The following is a 23,640-nucleotide window of genomic DNA, read 5'->3' as shown; positions in this document are numbered from 1 at the left end:
TGGGTTGGTTTGGTGGCTAAGAACTAGCCACTGTATATATGCCGTAAAAATGATACAGGTCATTGTGGATAGTGTGTATTTTATATAGAAGTTGATAAAATATTCACTGGTTGGAGAATATGTCTAACCAATCCATTATAATTACACATATCCCCAGTCTCAAACTGGGTTAGGGTCATGGGGCTGGTAATTGTCATAACAACCTCATTAGCTTAGATGCAAGTCATGTGTGATGTGTCCATAGAAGGTCCACTTTCCTAAACTAAACTCCAACTTGTCAAGATGTTGGTGGGTTGGTTTGGTGGCTAAGAACTAGCCGCTGCATATATGCCATAAAAATGATACGGGTCATCATCCTTCTTTCTCTAAGCAAATAGTGTGTGTGTGTGTGTATATATATATATATATATATGAATATAGTATAGAATAAAAAATAAAATAAGAGGAGAGGTTTTGGAGCAACGAAGCCTTCTGAAGAATAACTACAACAACCAAAATTGAAAGAGGGGTTTACCCAATCAATGTACCTATTATGTCACTAGACCTTTTTAATGTAAAAAGATTGAATTTTTAAAAGAAAATGAGAGTTCTGAGTTAAACATATTCGAGTTCCCTTTGACGTACCGTAGAGTGTTTTAATGAGAAAAGATTGAATCTTTGATTGAAAAAACCTCAATCAAGGTACATGTTATATCACTAGACCTTTTTAATTCTAAAAGATTGAATCTTTGAAAGAAATTGAGAGTTTTGAATTAAACTTATTTGAGTTCCCTTTAACATCCCGAAGAAATCCACTCCCTTAGTCTTCAATAGGCTAGATACACTTGCTTAGGTATTAATAACCAATTAACAAGCAAAGGTATATTCCAATGCATGGTTACAACAGCATCTTCAATGTTAAAACACTGAATTTCAGTTTAAAAAAAAAAAAACATATATAAATTAAACTACCAACAAACTGAGATAATATATATATATATATATATATATATATATATATATATATATATAAGACTTGACTTGTATTTAAAGTTTCAGATTTGCTCGTAATCGTTGCACCAAAAACCTACAATGTTTCTGATTTGTTTCAGAATGTTTCAGATTTGCTCATAATCATGAGATAAAGAGACTACATATTATGATATTGTAGTGTTCATGAATATAAAGAGATTATGATATTGTCTATTCTCATACATCCTTGCAAAAATCTAGTATTCAATTAAGGAAAATTATCTACTTCAAATATAAAAGCAGATCTAAGGAAAAAATTCTTAGCAAAGTGTTTGTGTTTGATTCATAAAATGATAATCTTGTTATTTCCTTTTTTATTAGCATTCTGAATTTAAGACTTGTGTGATATAGCTACTTCCTTGGATTTTGCAGCTACTTCCTTGGATTTTGTACAATGAGCTGGTTTTTTGACAAGTGCAGACTGAAACTCAAGTGCTAGAAGATTTATCAATTTTTCAACAGAAGTGTTAAGAAATTGATGATTTTCTTGACAAATGGATGTATTTTCTATTTTGGAACATTGATAAATGATGAATTATAAAAATGTTTTAACTCTTTTGATATATTTAATGGGATATGTATGTTTTTTGAATTGAAATGAATTATAGCTGAAAGTGATGTGAATTATAGGTAGTGGATGATTAATAGGAATTAATTAAGGGTGCATTATTTATAAAATATATATATATATATATTATTTTCGGGGAGCTTGAAATACCGTAAATAAGTGAAAATCTTCCTTAAATAACTTTTCTACGGCATGTACGGCAAGTCGGGAGAATGGTTTATATTATTTACGGGTATCTAAAATTTGCCGTAGAAAAGTTTTCTACGGCATGATTTAATGCCTCGTGATATTATTTACGGGTAGTTAAAATTCGCCTTAGAAAATTTTTCTACGGCATGGTTTTGTACCTCGTGAGATTATTTACGGGTAGTTATACTTCGCCGTAAAAAAGTTTTCTACGGCACGAACCTTTTTTACGGCATGCCTCGGCACCTCGTAGGTTAATTAAATAAAATTTAATATATAAAAACGAAATTATTTTTTACTGCGACTCTATTGTTTTTCTACGAGGTAGATTTTTTTTCGTAAAAAAAATTGAGTATTTACGGAACCCTCATACACGAGTGCCTAGAATGCGCCGTGAATAGGTTTCCACGGCGTTTTTGGCCCCTCGTAGAAGCCCTTTTTTCTTGTAGTGTCTAGAATCCTTTTTGAGTGGACCGGCACACAAATTTAGTACCAATCATCAAGACAAAAAATGGACGTCTTATTAAAACTTTATTATTCTAGGTGCACTTATTCTTTTCACTCACTTTATATATATATATATATATATATATATATATATATATATATATATTAGGATCAAAGATGGAAGCATAGTGCAATATGTTAATCTATTAAGCTTTCTAGCCATTCATGAGGTCGAGCGTTAGGTCAATGACTCCCAAACCAGACGGCTTTAGGGCATTAGGCATTCCAACACCCCTACAGACTTACAAGCTCAAATCAACTAGGCTACAAATCAAAACAACCTCCATCTAATCATTTCCCACTTCTCACCTTTTGGGAGAAGTCCTCACTTTTTTATTACTTTTGTAACTTTTCCTTTCCTTTTCTTTTTTATTGCTTTTGCAACTTTTCCTTTTTTTTTTTTTTTTTTAATTCATTTATTAACCTAGAATTTGGGCCCTCCACCTTTTGGCGTAAGAAGTTTAGTGCTTGATGAGGCTAGAATCCCGGCTACTTAGTGAAAAGGGGTTGTTATCCACCTTTATCAAAAATGAAATCTTTCAATGCACTACTAGTTCAATTGGGATATAACCAATTCAATAATCAACAAAGCATGTACCCTACAAGTGAATGCTAGTGTGCGTCGGTGCTAGTGTAGAATTCTAAAGTGAATCTCAAAATATTCACAAAATCAAGATGATGTGGATCACAAGTGCAAGCAAGATATCAATCTTTCAAAAAATTTACTCCTAGATGGCATCCATAAGGCATACAAGGAGTATTGGACTCTCAAGTCAAGTAATTTTTAAATTTTAAGCAATATAGTCCTCAAAAGATCAAAATCATAGCTAGATATGGAGCAATCATAGAAAATCTCTCAAATACACAAGTCTTGCTCAAAATTTGAATTTAAAAGCAAACACTATAAAGTACACCATTACCCCCAAACTTAAACGGCACAATGTCCTCAATGTGCAAAGAGAACAAAAGGAAAGAGTATACCGGTGCAATTAAGGCAAAGAATGATCGGGACTGAAGTATCCAAAATGGGTGGCATGGCCCCCCCAAACTTAGGATTAACTGTGGTCCTGAAATTTGGCACTCGGATAAACTTGTCAAATAACAAAAAGGGATAATCAGTGCGCAGTGGACATGCAAGTGTAAATAAAATAAAGCAGTAAGAGAGGTATAAGGGTGGTCTTGAAAATTGTGTAGCATTCTCTCTCACTGTAGTCACTGTGATGTACCTGATAGAGTCAAACAGATAGATATAAGAATATAACACATGACATCCATAGCAAAAACACATATAAAGAAAATAAAGTATAAAGTACATTAAAAGAAAAAAGCCGACAGACAGGCTGCAATTAATATACAGTAACAAAAATGAAGTATAGAGCACAGAGGTGTAAAATGAAAAGATAGAAGAACTGGGAATCTCAGGTGGACGAGGCAGGGCGAGCTCCGCGGATATCGCGAGATAAGTCTCGGAGTGCAGTCATGATATCCGTGCGGAATGTAGCAAAATCAGCTCTGCGGGCTACAACATCAGCTCGAATGGTAGCAGTATCAGCTCTGATAGCAACCACTGTATCCTCAAGAGCCTGAAGATGCTCTCCAAAGTCAGGGGTCTGACTAGGAGCCTCAGGTATGGATGAATCAGAAGAAAGATCCTGAGTTTGCTCCTCCTCGTGTATTGGTGACCCAACTGGAGATTGCTGCTCTGCGTCATCTCAGGTCACTCTAAATCAATGTCTATGTGCTTGGCAGCTGGACCTACTAGTACATCGTCCGCTGCGGGATCTGCTGCTGCTGCCTCAGCTGCTGCCTCTGCCTCCTCAGCCTTGAGCTCCTCTGTAGCCACTACTACGTGGTCCTGTAGTCTAGTAATGATAGCATTGTAGCTCTTGTCCCAGTCCTTCTTCAAGAAGTGACACGAACCTCTCTCAGGGTGCTCCCAAGGATGGAAAGGGTAGCGCTGGTCGATCAATATCTGGCTGATGAGGTGGCCAAAAGGGAGAGACTTAGCCCTTCCTGGCTTCTCCTTGCTGATATACTCGTCGAAGAGCTTCCTCATCACGCTCCAGATAAGCGCTGGGATAGATACCCAGTGGCCTGTATAAAATGCATATAGGGCTGTCAAATAGTCTCGTCACCGCTGAATCTTGTCCCCGGCCATTTATATGTTCCGAAAAAGAATAGAATCAAAGAACCATAGGTCGTCTGGAAGAAAGGTGTGGGTGGCGAAAGTCTCGCCATCGGTATGGTGACCTGTAAAAAATACTGCCATGTCGGCATAAAAAGGCCTGTATAGCCTCGGATATAGCTCCTGTAGCTCCGGAGGGCATCGGTGTGGACAATGGCATGAGCGGGCTAGCGAGTCCACAGTAATAGTAATCTGATGGCCATCTATAGTAGTGACCAGCTCGGCTGTGGTACGCGGCGACGGTCGGAGGTTCTAGAAGAACATCCGTACCAGCCGCGGGTAGACTGGCTCAGTAACTGGGGCAAGAATAACTGCAAGGCCCCTCTGGATAATATCGTGGTAGGCTGATCGGGTTAGCACCGATCTGGAGAAGAAATCTGTGTCGAACACTGACTCATAGTCCACTGCCATATGCACATATCTAGGCATGGGCCTATCATGCTCTCGAGCTGGTGGAGCTGGCTGGTGTAGTGGAGATGGTAATGGTGAATGCTCAGCTCCAGCATGTGATGGAGATGGTAATGGTGTAAACGCAGGCTGAGCCGCAGAAGTGGATAGAATATGATCATCCTCAGCCTCATGAGCAGGTGACTGAGGTGGAGTAGGCTGTAATGGCTTTTCCTAAGCATGAGAGGGCTCTGTTGGCTCCTCTATCCTGGGTCAGATATGTTTCTGAGGCCCGTGTTGCCTCTTGGTTATAGCCTGAAAAATAATTTTAAAACTTGTAAGGGAAGTCAGTGCCAGAATTAAGAATTGAAAGCACAAAATAAAAACATGCATGTCAAATAAGATAAACAAATCATATAGATGACATGAATCTATGCAAGTGACAAGATATGAAGCATGCTAAACAATGTAAGTATGAAATGCATCCAATGTGGAATATCACAGGCATTGGGCATATATGAGATAGCATGAACATAATATATGATGAATAAAGTGTGTATATGAGATATGTGAAGTTCGATCGATTACAAAAAGGTTTAAGATCGATCTCAAAACTTCGATCGATCATCTCTCAAGGTCAATCTGAGATAGAAGTTCGATCGATCGAATTGTGCGAAGATGAAAACTGAAAAGTCATAGATCTGTGACTTTGGAGGCACGGGGGCCACACAAACAAGGTCGTGGGCCCATCAACACAACAAATCCTCAACCCTAGTCACATAACATGGCCCATACTCCCATAATCAATTCAAAACTCAAAAATATATAACCATATATACATATATATACACATATATACAAACATGCTTCAAGCTAATCAATGGAGGATATCATCAACAAAATATCATGGATTTAACATTTAAAGCATGTATTGAACAAGTGGAGCTTGAAATGACAAGATGTGGCTCGGATCTTACCTCTAGTAACGAGAGAAGATGAGAGGAAGATGGAGATGAAAATCCGAGTGGAGAAAGAGAGAATCAAAGGTGGGATCTCGCCGGAGGATCGCTCGAGAAGATGATGATGATGGAGCATAGTGGTGACGGGAAGGATGAGGGACAAGGGTTTGGAGGGTTGGATTGATCTAATGAATCGATCTTGAGACCCTCCAAGTCTATTTTTCAAAACTTTTCCCGATTAGTTCGATCGATCGAACCTTGATGGTCTCTCTTCAAAGTGTTTTTTGAATTTTTGAAAAATTAAAAAAACTAAAATTAAAAATTAAAATAGAAAATATTTTTAGATTTTTGAAAAATAAAATAAAAATAAAAATATATATTTTTGGATTTTTGAAAAATAAAAATATTTTTGGATTTTTGAAATAAATAAAGTAAAATCTTTTTGGAATTGTTTTTAGAAAATAAAATAAAATAAAAATATTTTTGAATTTTTGTTAAAATGAAAAAAAATAAATAAATAAAGTCAAACAAAGGTCAAAATAGAGAATTGAAGAACTGAGATCGATCTGAACAAAATGTTCGATCGATCAGATAGAGAGCAAAAATATGCAGGTTTTTGGTTCAAAAATTTGGCTAAGTGTTAGAACTTGCAGATCGATCGAACTTTGAAGTTGGATCGATCGAAGAACTTCAGATCGATCTTGAAATGTTTTCGATCGATGAGACAGAGAGCAAAAATATGCAGGTTGATGCAGGCTTAAAATTTTTCTAAGGGTTGGAGCATGAGATCGATTAAACTTTGAAGTTGAATCGATCTAAGGTTTTCTGATCGATCCGAGAATAAGTTCGAACGATGGGACAGAGAGGTGATTTAGATGCAGGTCGAAATTTTTTTTTAGTGTTGGATGCAGGTAGAAGTTCGATCGATCGAACTCTCATTTGAGATCGATCGAAATTATGCAAAATGCTCAATCACAACACAAAATTTTATGCAATCCTAATCATAGTTCCTAGCAATGCATATGAACCAAAAACAAGTATCTAGACTTCGCAAGAAATGAAATTCAAGATAGAAATGAGGGAGGAATAGGGTTTTGACACCCTACGAAATGCTCTGCTAGTCTTTAACATCTCTAGCAAGACATTGGGCTCTTTTAGCCCGAATTAAAGATCTTGTAATACATCCCCTCCTTATTGGGGTGATAGATGCTTTGAACTCCGCCCAACAAATAGTTCTTTGAAAAACTTGTTAGATTAAGCTCAAAAGAAACTTTTGATCCCTTGTCAATGCAATCGCAACCTTTGGGCTTCCATTCCCTTTCAAAGCAAAAATTTGAAACAACACTTTGAGAATGCAAGGTTGAAGATGATCATTTTGAAGTTTTGGTCTTACACAAAAGCTTACTTCCTTGACATTGAAGATCATGACATTTGTTTACAACATTAACCTCTCCTTTATATTTGTCAAATGAATTGGGTGTGGGATTGAAGATATTCAACTTCACCTTCATGTGGCCAAATGAGATCTTCATTATCCCCATCCTACAATTGATGTTGACATTAACGGTTGCCAAGAAAGGACGGCCAAGGATAACAGGAATTTGGCTTTTAGGATTGGGTACCGGTTCCATGTCAATGACAACGAAATCAACGGGGAAGAAGAATTTGTCAATCTTAATTAAAACATCCTTAATTATACCTCTAGGCTTCTTAATGGATCGGTCGGCAAGTTGTAAAACTACCGAAGTCAGTTTCAATTCACCTAGGCCCAATTTGACATAAATCGAGTATAGAAGAAGGTTAACACTTGCTCCTAAGTCAAGAAGTGCCCGATTAATGATATGATCACCAATGATGCATGAAGTTGTAGGTGAACTGGGGTCTTTAAACTTTAGTAAAGTGTTATGTTGCAAAATTGAGCTTACTTGCTCGGTCAAAACCACTTTTCTTAGTGATTGGCTCTTGTTCTTCCGCTTTGGGGTGCACAAGTCTTTCAAGAATTTGGCATAAGCCGGAATTTGCTTGATTGCATCCAAAAGTGGAAGATTGACTTTCACTTGCCTAAACATTTTCATGATTTCATTGGTTTTTGCCGCTTGTCTTTTGAAATGGATCCTTTTAAGGCATCCAGAAATGAAACTTTCGACTCAAACACTTTTTCAGCATTTTCTTTTGAAGTTTCTTCAACACAAGAAGTTTTTAAATCACTTTGTTTCAAATCATATTTCTACAAAACCTTTTCAAATTCATTTTTCGGCAAATCTTTCTTCAAATCATTTTCAAAATCATTCTTTAAATCACATTTTGAAGCTTTCTCGTTCACAAGATCATGTATATGCAATGAAGGAGGAATGGGATGTGAAACGGGATGGGTGATAACTTGAGGTTGCACCGGTTCACTCTCTTCATTAGACATTTCAACTTGATTATCCACAATCCTACCACTCCGTAAGGTAGTCACCACATTAACATGTTCAATGGTGTGGCCTTCTGATGAGGAATGGGTTTCCACAACACATTGTTGCTTAGGTGGGGCATTCATAGGCATCTTTCCCTTCTCTCTTGCATTACGAGTGCTAGCTATTTGCCCTACTTGGGTTTCTAGCTTCGTAATAGATTGAGAGTGGGAATGAAATAATTGTGTGTTAGTCTCAAGAGTGCCCAAAGCATTCAAAACTTTTTCTTCAAAGGTGGTACTTCTAGCATTTCCTTGGGAATAAGATTGGTTGGGAAAATGAGAGTTAACAAATTAATTCCCTTGTGATTGGTAAGGTCTATAACCTTGGGATCCTTGGTTTTGAAGTGGAGGTGGAATGTATTTCCCTTGAAAACCACCTTGGGAAGGGTTTAAGCCCTCTCCTTGGTTTTTCCAAGAGAAATTCGGATGATTTCTCCAACTTGGATTATAATGAGTACCATAAGGATTGTTCCCTTGGTTCACAAAAGCTGCATTGACTTGTTCATTAGGTTCATTTTGCACTTGTCCCTGAGGACAATGAGAAGTAGAATGAAGAACACTAGAACAAGTCATACATGTTTCACTTGATGCACGATAAGAATGGTTAGGGAAGGAAGATACTTGGTTCACCGAGTTTTGGTTAATCAAAAATTGATCAAACCTTTGAGATAAAGACTTCATTTCGGCGGCTATTTCATTTGAATGGTTGATTTAATGTAAGCCAACACTCTTCCTACCTTGTGAATTTCTACCATTCTTAGATGATAATGTTCTATGCAAAGAATTGTCACTTATGCTCTCATAAAGACGCCACACGTCATCCTCATGCCTATCAATGTATGAACCACCCATGGAAGCATCAGCCATGCCTTTGTAATTGTCCGATAAGCTCTCAAAGAAATATTGAACTAATTTCCATTTGGGCATGTCATGATGTGGACACTTCCTAAGCAATTCATTGAAGCGTTCCCATGCCTCATGAAACGTTTCTCCATTCACATGTGAAAATTCCCGAATTGAGGTTCTAATGACATTGGTTTTAGAAACCGGATAGTACTTCTTCAAGAACTCTTGTTGCATTTCTGCCCAAGAAATGATTGAAAAAGGCCTAAGATTGTTAAACCAATACTTTGCCTTGTCTTTTAAGATGAATGGAAAAAGTTTGAGTCTTAAGACCCCTTCCGGCATGTCCGTATATTTTACGGTGGAACATACTTCTAGAAACTCATCCAAATGCTTGTAAGGTTCTTCACTTGGAAGTCCATGATAGTTAGGAAGCATTTGAATGGTTTATGGCTTAATTTCATAGTGATGTCCTCTAAATGGTGGCAATTGAATGCATGTGGGTGCATTGTATTCATTAGGCATATAATAATCTCTTAAAGCAAGTAGACGATTAGCAATTTAAGGTGCAACGTGGGCACCTTGATTTTGATTTCCTTAAATGATGGGAGGTTGTGGAGCATACATTAGCTTTGGCATTCCAAATGGAACTTGGCCTTGTTGTTGTTGTGGTTGGTGAATGAATGGCCTAGGTATGTCTAATGGTGCTAGAATGTTCTTATGGTGCACATTTGGATGAAGGATACCTTGTTAGTCTATGTGATCAAGGTCCTCTACATGTTCTTCATTATGGCCTTCCATTGATGTAATGGATCGGGTAAAACTAGAACTTCCTCTTTCCCTAGGATTTCTAACTACGGATTCAAGATGCAAATCAAGAGGGACAAGAGTTGGTCTTAGTGATCTACGACCATGCATGCACAATGTAAAAACACATAAACACAATGAATGAATAAACACTTCAACTTCACAACAATTCAATGAAACTTCATCCACAAACACTTAACCCATACTCCTATGCTTTAACAACAATGATGCAAAGAACAATTAAAAACAAGCCTCCACGCGGGCCGACGATTTAACTAAGGGATTGAGTAAGAAAAAGCTCACAAAGGTCCTTTAGCACTTCAACTCCAAATTTATAGCTTAGCTTAGCAATTTTTTAAAATTTTTAGCATTTTTCCATGCTTGCTTAGCTCCTTTGTTTGAATGTTCCTTTGCTTGCCTCCTAGCTTAATGCTCCTTGTCAAAGATGAACAAACACAATAAGTAATGAAAAGAAAATTAAAAACAAAGTAAAGACACGATTCAAAGAGTACTAATTCCTAATTGATTCTACAAATACGATGTTGCCTAATCCCCGACAACGGCGCCAAATTTTTGATGACTAAGCCGCTTGATAAACGCCAAAATAATGTAGTGAATGTACGGTTCAAGAAAAGCCTTTTGGGTCAAGTTTAAATTTATAAAAACCACTACCAACACTACTACTAACGTAGTAAGAGTGAGTAGGGATCGTCCCAAGGGATTGGAGTCGTACTAGCTTGTGGAATCACAATCAGGGTTAGTAGGTCGAGTGATCAAACAAATAGTTGGTTGGTCGATTAAACTAAATAGCAAATTAAACTAAATAATTGAATGCAATAAGAGTAAGTAAGAGAGAGAGATCTTGGGGTTTAGAGGTCACCACCAAATAGTGCTTTTCTGCACCCTTAACTAGTGACTAATGAGGGAAATGTGTGTTGCAATATTAATGTGTGTGTATATTTGGTTGATTCAATTAACAAGGGTGACCAATTAAGCATACATTGTCTAATCAACATGTGAAAAGCACAATTTATCTAGCAATTAAGTATATATTGTCTAAATAGCATGTGAAAAACATAATATATCTAGCAAGTCATTAATCCTTTCATTAAGCTCACAAGCCAGATACACCATAAGGTTAGAGACATATGCTACTTGCATTCAAAAGTATGGAACATCAAACAACAAGCATGGATTGTCCTTCAATCTAACAACTATGCTACCACAACACTACAATTAAGCTAATGACATGAAATTAAACTAATTAAGCTAAGGGAGAGGTACAATCCATCAAGAAATGAGCATGAACCATCTAGAAAATTACAAGAGCATTCCTTTAAGTACTATGTTTTGACAATCTCTAGATCTATGGCATTAATGCACATAGACATGCATCAATAACACAAGCAATAGAGACAAACACATGAACATCTATTCTAGCATACATAGACACATGGATAGAATGAAATGATCAATTGGAAGCATTAAACCATATAAATCATTGAATAAACAAGATCTAAATATATAAAAGTGCCAAAACATGTATTACAACACTAATCCCTTAATAATACACAAAATCAAGATGTAGAAAGCATGCTTGGGGCTAACTCTAGCCCCAAGAGGATGTCTAGCCACTCATGGTAGTGCTTCTCCAACCCTTAAGGGCTAACTCCATGGTAGAGATTTGCTCCTTGGTTGATGAAGAGTCTCTAATGGTGTCTCTAGCCTCCTCCTTCTCTAAGCATGCTCTCTAAGAGTTCTTACAAGGTATGAGATGATATGATGTGATATTGTATGTTCTTGTGTAAAAAGTAATCCTTATCCTTATATAGGTAGGTCAAATGACACCCAAAATGAGCTGGGGTCGTGCACAAAATATTCCCTAATGATTGGATAAAGGATAACTTTTGGTGAGCTAGAGATTTAACTTTTTCGCACTGGAGGAAGTTCGATCGATCGAACCTTGGACTTGGATCGATCGAACATGGCTGAGATCTATCGAACTGAAGTTGGATCAATCCTCAATGATGGCGGTTTTCGGATAAAGACAAATCTGAGATATTTTGAAGATATTTTTGGGAAAAGGACAAAAGTGGTTGGTAGTGTGGTACAACTAGATAAAATCAATCATTTGGATAAGGACAAGGCAGTTCGATCGATCGAAGAATGATGTTGGATCGATCGAACTTTTGAGATCTCTGAAAATGTCATCATGGCTTTGATCCATCTTGAAGTGCTGAGATCGATCGAAGATGTTGATTTCCACCTTTTTCATCCTTTTGCTTCCACTTGGCTTCCACTTGGCTCCTTTCTTTGATTCATCCCAGAATTGCTTAATTTCTGCTCTTATTTGGCTGAGTTAGCTTATTTTCGGGATAAGTGCCTAAAAATGGAAATAATATGAAATTAATCTAAAACGGTAAAGTATGATAGATAAAGGTACTAGAATGCTTAAGCTTAAGGGGTTTTAATACGCACTTTTCAGCGCTCATCACCCTTTAGAAAATAAATTTCAATTTTCCCATGGTCACTTAGAAGACGTGATTTTAGGGGGGGGGGTTTCTTCTTTGTGTTTTTCCAGAAAATATCATCTTGGTACCGGAAATCCCGCGTGAAGTTTCAACTTCCAGTTTGCATCTTAGCAGCTTTTTGCTCCTCTTGACCAATTCTGATCTAGGGGCATTTTGGGTGATGAGTGCTGAAAAGTGCATATTTAAACCCCTTAAGCTTAGGCATTCTAGTACCTTTATCTATCTTACTCTATCGTTTTAGATTGATTTTGTATTATTTCCATTTTCAGGCACTTATCCCAAAAATAAGCTAACTCAGCTAAATAAGAGCTTAATTGAAGCAATTCTGGGATTAAATAAAGAAAGGAGCAAAGTGGGGAAAGAAGAAAGCAAATGAAGCCAAAGGTAGGAAGCAGCAAAGTTTGATCGATCCAACTTCAAGGTTCGATCGATCGAACAATGATCGATCTCAGCACTTCAAGATAGATCCAAGCCTTGGCCCAAAAGCATAAAGTCCAAAAGTTCGATCGATCCAACACCACCCTTCGATCGATCAAACACTTTTGTCCTTATTCAAATGATTGATCATATCCACAGCTATACCACCCACTAACCACTTTTGTCCTTTTCCCAAAAATATCTCCCAAAATATCTCGGATTTGTCTTTTCCCAAAAAGCTCAACCAGTTGGATCGATCCAGCCTAAGTTCGATGGATCTCAGCCAGTTGGATTGATCCAGCCTAAGTTCGATGGATCTCAGCCAGTTCGATCGATCCAAGTCCAAGGTTCGATCGATCGAACTTCCTCCAGTGCGAAAAAGTTAGATTTCCATCTTACTGAAAGTTGTCCTTTATCCAATCATTAGGGAATATTGTGTGCACGACCCAGCTCATTTTGGGTGTCATTTGACCTACCTATATAAGGATAAGGATTGCTTTTTACAAAAGGTGGAGCTAATATCATTTTCATATCATCTCTTGGAGAGCAAGCTTAGAGGAGGAGGAGGCTAGAGACACCATTGGAGTTCTTCATCAACAAGGAGCAGATTTTAACCATGGAGTTAGCCCTTGAGGGTTGGAGCAACATCACCATGAGTGGCTAGACATCCTCTTGGGGCTAGAGTTAGCCCCAAACATGCTTTCTATATCTTAGTCTTGTGTATTATTGAGAGATTAGTGTTGTAATTAATGTTTTGACACTTTGATATATATAGATCTTGTTTATTCAATGATTTATGTGGTTTAATGATTCCAATTGATCATTTCATTCTTTCTATATGTCTATGTATGCTATAATAGATTTTTATGTGCTTGTCTCTAGATTTTGTGTTATTGATGCATGCCTATGTGTATTGATGCTTATAGATTTGGAGATTGTCAAAATATAGTGCTTAAAGGAATGCTCTTGTGATTCTCTTGATAGTTCATACTTATTCCTTGATAGATTGTGCCTCTCCCCTAGTTTATTTTCATGCTAGTAGTGTAGATGTAGTGTAGTTATAGTGTAGTGTTAAATGGGAGGACAATCTATGCTTGTTGTTTGATGATCCAAGCTTTTGAATACAAGAAGCATATGTCTCTATCCTTGTGTTGTATTTGGATAATGAGCTTAATGAAAGGATTAATGACTTGTTTTAATCTATTGTGTCTTCCACATGTTGTTTAGACAATAAATGCTTCATTGCTTAGATATATTATGCCTTTCACATGATGTTTAGACAATACATGTTTAATTAGTCATCCTTGCTTGTTGAATCAACCAAACACACACACACACCAATTTTGCAACACACCATTTGCCCTCATTAGTCACTTGTCAACGGTATAGAAATGCATTGCTTGGTGGTGATCTTTAAACCCCAAGATCTCTCTCTCTCTTTTACTTACTCTTAATTGCATTCTTTTGTTATCACTTAGTTTAATTTAGTTGCTCTCTAATCAACCAACCAACCAATTGTTTGATCACTCGACCTACTAGCCCTAATAACGATTCGACGACCTTGTTCGACTCTAATCCCTTGAGACGATCCCTACTCGCCCTAGCTATATTTATAGTGAAGGTAGTAGTGGCTTTTATAAATGTAAAACTCTTGGCCCTCGCCTAAATTTCACACTCTTCAAGCTTGATGTGGTGGGGTGGCATACTCGGCAATCAATTTTTGGCGCCGTCACTGGGGATTGATTGATTTGATTAGGCAACGTCGGATTTGTGGAATCGATTAGGATTAGTACTCTTTTGATCGTGTATTTACATTATTTTTATTTTTCTTTTTGGTTACTTATTGTGTTGTTCTTACTTAACTAGGTGCATTATTGGAGAGGAAGCAAGCAAAGGAGCATTCAAGCTAAGCAAACAAGGAAAAAAGATAAAAATGCTAAAAATTTGCTAAGCTAAGCTTTAAATTTGGAGTTGAAGTTCTAAAGGACCGTTGTGAGACTTTCTTTACTCAATCCCTTAGTTAAATCGTCAACCCGCGTGGAGGCTTGTTTTTAATTGTTCTTACATCATTGTTGTTAAAGCATGGGAGTATGAATTAAATGTTTGTGGAAGAAGTCTAATTACATTGTTGTGAAGGCATAGTATTTGTCATTCTTTGTGCTTGTTGTGTTTTGCATTATGCATACATAGACGTCGTTCATTAAGACCCACTCTTGTCCCTCTTGATTTACATCTTGAATCCATCGTTAGAAATCCTAGGGGGGAAGAGGAAGTTCAAATAGAACCAATCTATCAATGGATGACCATAATAATGATCATGTTGAGGACCTTGGTGACATAGACCAACAAGGTATCCTTTATCCTAATGTACACAATGAGAACATACAAGTACCATTAGGCATGCCAAGGCCATTCATTCACCAATCACCACAACAACAAGGCGAAGTTCTATACGGAATGCTAAGGCCAGTGTATTTTCCACAACCTCCCATCATCAATCAAGGAATTCAAAACCAAGGTGTTCATGTTGCACCTCAAGTAACTAATCCACCTCTTGCTTTAAGAGATCATTATGTGCCTAATGAGTATAATGCACCTACATGCATCCAATTGCCTCCATTTAAAGCACATCATTATGAAATTAAGCCACAAACCATTCAAATGCTTCCTAACTATCATGGACTTCCAAGTGAAGAACCTTACAAGCATTTGGATGAGTTTCTTGAAGTATGTTCCACCGTAAAATATACGGACTTGCCGGAAGAGGTTTTAAGACTCAAACTTTTTCCATTCACTTTAAAAGACAAGGCAAAGTATTGGTTTAACAATCTTAGGCCTTTTTCAATCACTTCTTAGGCAGAAATGCAACAAGAGTTCTTGAAGAAGTACTATCCGATTTCTAAGACCAATGCCATGAGAACCTCAATTCGAGAATTTTCTCATGGGGATGGAGAAACGTTTCATGAGGCATGGGAACGCTTCAATGAATTGCTTAGGAAGTGTCCACATCATGACATGCCCAAATGGCAATTAGTTTAATACTTCTTTGAAAGCTTATTGGATAACTATAAGGGTATGGTTGATGCTTCCATTGGTGGCTCATACATTGATAGGCATGAAGATAACGTGTGGCATCTTTATGAGAGTATGAGTGAAAATTCTTTGCATAGAACACTATCATCCAAGAATGGTAGAAATTCACAAGGTAAGAAGAGTGTTGGCTTACATCAAGTTGACCATTCAAATGAAATAGCCGCCAAAATGAAGTCTTTATCTCAAAGGTTTGATCAATTTTTGATTAACCAAAACTCGGCTAACCAAGTATCTTCCTTCCTTAACCATTCTCATTGTGCATCAAATGGAACATGTATGACTTGTTCTAGTGTTCTTCATTCTACTTTTCATTGTCCTCACGGACAAGTGCAAAATGAACCTAATGAACAAGTCAATGCAGTTTTTGTGAACCAAGGGAACAATCCTTATGGTACTCACTATAATCCAAGTTGGAGGAATCATCCGAATTTCTCTTGGAAAAACCAAGGAGAAGGCTCAAACCCTTCCCAAGGCGGTTTTCAAGGGAAGTACATTCCACCTCCACTTCAAAACCAAGGATCCCAAGGTTATAGACCTTATCAATCACAAGGGAATCAATTTGATAATTCTTATTTTCCCAACCAATCTTATTCCCAAGGTAATACTAGAAGTCCCGCCTTTGAAGAAAAAGTTTTAAATGCTTTAGGCACTTTAGAGGCTAACACTCAATTACTTCATTCTCACTCTCAATCTATTGCGAAGCTAGAAACCTAAGTAGGGCAAATAGCAAGCACTCTCAATGCAAGAGAGAAGGGAAAGATGCCTATTAATGCCCCACCTAAGCAATAATGTGTTGTGGAAACCCATTCCTCATCGGAAGGCCACACCATTGAACATGTTAATGTGGTGACTACCTTACGGAGTGGTAGGATTATGAACAATCAAATTGGAATGTCCAATGAAGAGAGTGAACTGGTGCAACCTCAAGTTGTCATCCGTCCCGTTTCACATCCCATTCCTCATTCATTGCATGTACATGATCTTGTGAATGAGAAAGTTTTGAAAAATGTGCTTGAAAAAGAAGTTTTCAAAACTCATATTGAAAAGGTTTTGTTGAAAAATGATTTGAAACACAATGACTTAAAAACTTCTTATGTTGAAGAGAGTTCAAAAGAAAATTTTGAAAAAGTGTTTGAACCAAAAGTTCCATTTCCGGATGCCTTAAAAGGATCCATTTCAAAATACAAGCAAAAGGCAAAAACCAATGAAATTATGGAAATGTTTAGGCAAGTGAAAGTTAATCTTCCACTATTGGATGCAATCAAGCAAATTTCGGCTTATGCCAAATTCTTGAAAGACTTATGCACCCAAAAGCGGAAGAATAAGAGCCAAGCACCAAGAAAAGTGGTTTTGACAGAGCAAGTAAGCTCAATTTTGCAACATAACACTCTTCCAAAGTTTAAGAACCCCGGTTCACCCACTACATCATGCATTATTGGTGATCATATCATTAATCGAGCGCTTCTTGACTTAGGAGCAAGTGTTAACCTTCTTCCATACTCGGTTTATGTCAAATTGGGCCTAGGTGAATTGAAACCGATGTCGGTAGTTTTGCAACTTGCTAACCGATCCATTAAGAAGCCTAGGGTATAATTGAGGATGTTTTGATTAAAATTGACAAATTCTTCTTTCCCGTTGATTTCGTTGTCATAGACACGGAACCAGTCCCCAATCCTAAGAGCCAAATTCCCGTTATCCTTGGCCATCCTTTCTTGGCAACTGCTAATGCCAACATTAATTATAGGACGGGGATAATGAAGATCTCATTTGGCCACATGAAGGTGAAGTTGAATATCTTTAATCCCACACCCAATTCATTTGACAAATATGAAGGAGAGGTTAATGTTGTAAATAAATGTCATGATCTTCAATGTCAAGGAAATGAGCTTTTGTGTAAGAGCAAAACTTCTAAAGGATCATCTTCAACCTTGCATTCTCAAAGTCTTGTTCCAAATTCTTGCTTTGAAAGGGCATGGAAGCCCAAAGGTTGTGATTGCATAGACAAGGGACCAAAGGTTTCCTTTGAGCTTAATCCAACAAGTTCTTCAAAGAACCATTTATTGGGTGGAGTTAATGCATCTATCACCCCAACAAGGAGGGGATACATTATAAGATCTTTGATTCAGGCTAAAAGAGCCCAATGTCTTGCTAGAGACGTTAAAGACTAGCAAAGACATTTTGTAGGGTGTCAAAACCCTATTCCTCCCTTATTTCTATCTTTCATTTCATTTCTTGCAAAGTCTAGATACTTGTTTCTGGTTCATATGCATTGAAAAGAACTTTAGTGAGGATTGCATAAGCTTTCATGTTATTATTGAGCATTCTGCATAGTTTGATCTATCTCAAACCTGAGTTCGATCGATCGAACCCCATTCTACATCCAACACTTAAATAATTTTTCTACTTGCAGAAACCTGCATCCAAATCACCTCTCTATCCTATCGTTCGAACTAACTCTTAGATCGATCAAGAGACCTTCAATCGATCCAACTTCTAAGTTCGATCGATCTCATGATCCAACACTTAGAAAATTTTTGAGCATGTATCAACTTGCATATTTCACCTCTCTGTCTCATCGATCGAAACATTCCAAGATCGATCAAGAAATTCTTCGATCGATCCAACTTCTAAGTTCGATCGATCTTCAAGTTCCAACACTTAGCCAATTTTCTGAGCCAAAAACCTGCATATTTTTGCTCTTTGTCTGATCGATCGAACTCCTGTTTTGATCGATCTCAGTTCTCCATTTCATTATTTTGATTTTGTTTTGACTTTTAAAATTTTAAAAATCCAAAATATTTTCATTTTTATTTTACTTTATTTCATTTTATTTTATTTTTTCAAAAATTCAAAAATATTTTAATTAGTTTTTAATTATTATTATTTATTCAATTAAATTAAATTAAAAAAAAAAAACAAAATATTTTATTCTATTTTATTTTATTTTACAGTTTTTATTTTTAATTCTAATTTTAAATTTTAATTTTAATTTTGCAATTTTCAAAAATTTCAAAAATCTAAAAACTACTTTGAAGAGAGTTCATCAAAGTTCGATCGATCGAACTCTGTCGGGAATGTTTTTAAAATAGACCTGGAGGGTCTCAAGATCGATCATTTAGATCGATCCAACCCTCCAAACCCTTACTCCCCTTTATCACCGCCGCATCCAATCTCATCTCTCTCATCTCCGGTGACATCTCCGGCGAGATCCAAGCTCACATCTACCTCTCTCATCTCGGATTTCTCACCCACTCTTTGCATCCACTTCTTTCTCATCGATTTAGGTAAGATCCGAGATCTCACTTATGATTTAAGCTTCAATATGATGATTAGATGCTTTATATGTTGTATCCTTGCTTTATACATGACTAAATCTCCATTTTTGAAGCTTCGAAGCATTGAGTTTCCATGTATATATATATGTATATATGCTTCGTATATATGTGTTTATGTTTGATCTATTTTAGGAGGATGGGCCATGATTGGGTGATGGAATTGATTGATGTGTTGTGTTGATGGGCCCACGAACACGTTCGTGTGGGCCCCATGCTTCCAAAGTCACAGATCTGTGACTGTTTATATTCGTCGCACAGTTCGATCGATCGAATTTGTATCTCAGATCGATCTTATGAGATCGATCGAACTTATGTCTCAGATCGATCAAAGTTGTGAGATCGATCTCACTTATTTTCAATTGATCTAACTTCTGTGATCGATCTCACTTCTTTTTATGATCGATCGAACTTCACAGAACTCACACATACTTTATTCATCATACTTTATGTTCATGCTATCTTATATATGCCCAATGCCTGTGATATTCCACATTGGATGCATTTCATACTTACATTGTTTAGCGTGTTTCCACCTGCATAGATTCATGTCATATTTGTTTTGTCTATTTTTACTTGACATACATGTTTTTATATTGTGCTTAAAATTTCATATTCTGGCACTAACTTCCATTGCAAGTTTTTTTTTTCTTTTTCTTTTTGCAGGCCATGCTTAAGAGGAAGACCGTTGCCAACAGGCAACACGGGCCCCACAGACACATTAAACCATGGACAGCGGAGCCAACAGAGCCCTCTTATGCATAGGAGGAGCCAACACAGGCTACCCCACCGCAGTCACCATCTCATGAGGCTGAGGATGACTATATACGATCCACCTCTACGGCTCATCCTACATTCATTCCATCACCATCTCCACCGCATACTGGAGCTGAGCATTCACCTATACCAGCTCAGCCATCTCATTTGGAGCGTGATAGGCTCGCGCCTAGATATCCATATATGACGGTCGACCATGAGTCAGTGTTCGACACAGCCTTCTTCTCTAAATTAGTGCTGACCCAACCCGCTTACCATGATATTATTCAGAGGGGTCTGGCAGCTATTCTTGCCCCAGTCACAGAGCCGGTCTACCCGCGGCTGGTATGGTTGTTCTACCAGAACCTCCGGCCATCCCTGCGTACCACAACCGAGCTAGTCACTTCTGTAGATGGCCATCAGATCACCATCATAGTGGATTTACTAGCCTGCTCTTGCCGCTGCCCACACCACTGTCCTCCAGAGCTTTAGGAGACATATCCGAGGCTATATAGGCCTTCATACGCCGACATGGCGGTCTTTCTTATAGGTCATCATGCTAATGGCGAGACCTTCGCCACTCGAACATTCCTTCCAGATGACCTTTGGTTTATCAATTCCATGCTCTTTCGGAATATATACATGGCGGGGCACAAGATTCAGCGGAGGGGGGATTATCTGACAGCCCTCTACGCCTTCTACACCGGGCACTGGGTGTCTATTCTCGCCTCATTTGGAGCATGATGAGGAAGCTTTTATGACGAGTACATCAGCAAGGAGACGCCCGGACTGGCTAAGTCTCTTCCTTTCAGCCACCTCATCACCCAGATTTTGATAGATCAGTGCTACCCCATTCATCCTCAGGAGCACCCCGAAAGAGGTTTATGCCACTTTTTGAAGAAGGACTGGACCAAGAGCTACAACGCCATCATTTCTAGACTGCAGGACCACGCAGTAATGGCTACAGAGGAGTTAGAGCAGGCCCAGGCAGAGGCAGCAGCAGCAGATCCCACAGCGGACGACGCACCAGTCGATCCAGTTGCCGAGTATATAGATATAGACTTAGAGTGCCCTGCAGATGATGCAGAGCAGTACTCTCCAGCTAGGTCGCCCATATGCAAGGCTCACAAGAATAATGAGGATGATGATTATGAATTGGAGATAATTGGGTAGCCAATTTTTGGCTCAATAGAAATTGATCAAGTTTTTTAGTGAGAGTTTTGACCTCGGCTACAATCTTTATTGGATTTTTAACTTGACACACCATCAAATTTTTCATTTTTTCAATAGAATGATGACCCACTTGAGAAGTTTGAAATTTATGCAAAGAATTTTCACTCATTTTTTCAAAAAGGTGCCAAACATCATCTTCATGTTTCCCAAAATATGAACTTCTATATGAAATATCAACTATGTCCTTATAAGTGTCGGATAGGCTTTCATAGAAATATTGAACCACTTGCCATTTTGGAATGTCATGGTGTGGACATTTCCGTAGCAAGTCATTTAATCTCTCCCAAGCCTCATGCAAGAGCTCTCCCTTCCCGTGAGAAAATTCTGTAATGGCAGTTCTCATTGAATTGGTCAAGCTCATGGGGTAAAATCTTTTCAAAAATTCATTTTTCATTTGTATCCAAGATGTTATTAAATTTGCCCCCAAATTGTTGAACCAATGATTTGCCTTATTTTTTAGAGTGAAAGGGAAAAGAAGTAACCTAAGGACTTCTTCCGGAATATTCATGTATCTTACGGTGGAGCATATTTCAAGAAATTCATCAAGATGTTTATATAGTTCCTCATCATCTAAGCCATAGAAAAGTGGACATATTTGAATAGTCTCGAGCTTAATTTCATATTGATCGGCCCCAAAATTAGGAAGCACGATACAATTCGGTGCATGGTACTCATGAAAATTATAATGATCATGAAGGATCATTGAAGGAATTGGAGCTTGAACTCTAGGAGGAAATTGGTCGAAGGGAGGATGTTCCATGAAATTTGGATCTAGATAACCAAGATTACCCTCTAGATTTTCCATTGGAGTGGCTAGGATGAGGGGTGGGCAAAGACTGCACAAAACTCAAGTAACACACTAACAAAAACAACAAAAACAAGCACTCCTCCTTCATAACACAAAGCAATCAACAACAATCCTCCACATATATTGATCCCATACTCCCATGCTTTCAACAAATGCAAGAAATAAATTGCCTCCATGCGGGCCGATGATTTAACTAATGCAAATAAGAATTGCCTCCACGTGGGTTGACGTTTTAACTAAGTAAAGAGAGTTAGAAAAGCTCACAAAAGGTCCTTAAGCAACTTCAAAATATTTTTTTGCTTTTTGCCTTACGTTGCTTTGCAATTTTTTATTATTTTTGCTTTTTATGCTTTGCTTAGCTTAGCTTGCTTCTTTGCTTTGAAGTTCATTTACTTTGCTTCCTTGACTCTGAGTACTTAGCCAATCAAGAACAAACACAATAAGTAAACAAAATAAATAAAGTAAAGACAAGATTAAAGGAGTACTAATTTCTAATTAATTCTGAATACGACGTTGCTCAATCCTTGACAATGACACCAAAACTTGGTTGCTTGTCAAGCCCAAAGCTCGAATTGTGATAAAATGTAGCGAAGTTTAAATTTGTAAAATGCCACTACCACTACTAACTACTAAAGTAGCAATAGTGAGTAGGGATTGTCCCAAGGGAAAGAGAAAGGTATTCCAGAATAAATATCGGATTAATAGGTCGAATGATCAAAAGAGGGTTTTGTTGGTTTGATTATACTACAATGTAAGCTAAAGTAATGCAATGTAAAACAAGTGAGATGTAGAGAATGAGAGAGGGTTCTTGGGATATAGAGTTCACCACTAAGCATTGCTTTCCTAGACATTCAACATTTGATAAATTAGGGGGATTATGTGTTGTAAACAAAGGGTGTGCCATTAATTGAAATATTAAACTTGGATAATCAAGTAAGCATACATTGTCTAATTAATCTAATGAATAGCACAACATATCAAATTAAGCCATTAATCCTTCCATAAGCCCACAATCAATGCACACTCGAGAATCTAGAGAAATATACTACTTGTACTCATAAGCATGGATCATCAAACAACAAGAACGAAATGTCCACTTTTCTAGGAAATTAAAGCAATTACACTACAACTATGCTAATGATATAGAAATTAAACTAATTAAACTAAGGAGGTGTCATAATCCAACAAGAAATAAGTATGAACCATCAAATCAACTACAAGAGTAATCCATTAAGCACCATGCCTTGACCCACACTAGACCCATCATTATAATACACATAGACATGCATCAAATGTAAATAACCAAGTGTAAAGCACATGACCATTCATTCTAAGATACATAGACATATGAATAGAATTAAAAGATTAATTAGAAGTATTAAACTACACAAATCATGTAGAAACAAGATTTATATATATAAGAGGTCAAAACAAGAGTTACAACACAAATTCCCATTAATTACAATCATCAAAGTCTAGGAAGCATGCTTAGGGCTATCTCTAGCCCTAAGAAAATAGTCTAGCCACTCATGATTGGTCTTATCCAACCTTCAAGGGCT

General features: G+C 37.5%; 2 pseudogenes; one reads left to right on the top strand and one right to left on the bottom strand.

The window, feature by feature from the left end:
• The first annotated feature begins 9,186 nt into the window (after window positions 1–9,186).
• Window positions 9,187–9,285, top strand: LOC132315212 (small nucleolar RNA R71; annotated as a pseudogene).
• A 6,492-nt stretch (window positions 9,286–15,777) lies between these two features.
• LOC132315328 (small nucleolar RNA R71) lies at window positions 15,778–15,876 on the bottom strand (annotated as a pseudogene).
• Window positions 15,877–23,640: the final 7,764 nt, after the last annotated feature.

The sequence above is a fragment of the Cornus florida genome, unplaced genomic scaffold (assembly GCF_030987335.1).
Source record: "Cornus florida cultivar Cherokee Brave unplaced genomic scaffold, ASM3098733v1 CherokeeBrave_3.0.0_Hap2_Chr06, whole genome shotgun sequence".
Classification (NCBI taxonomy): domain Eukaryota; kingdom Viridiplantae; phylum Streptophyta; class Magnoliopsida; order Cornales; family Cornaceae; genus Cornus; species Cornus florida.
The sequence above is the reverse complement of the archived record's forward strand: the minus strand, read 5'-3'. Positions and strand labels throughout refer to the sequence as shown.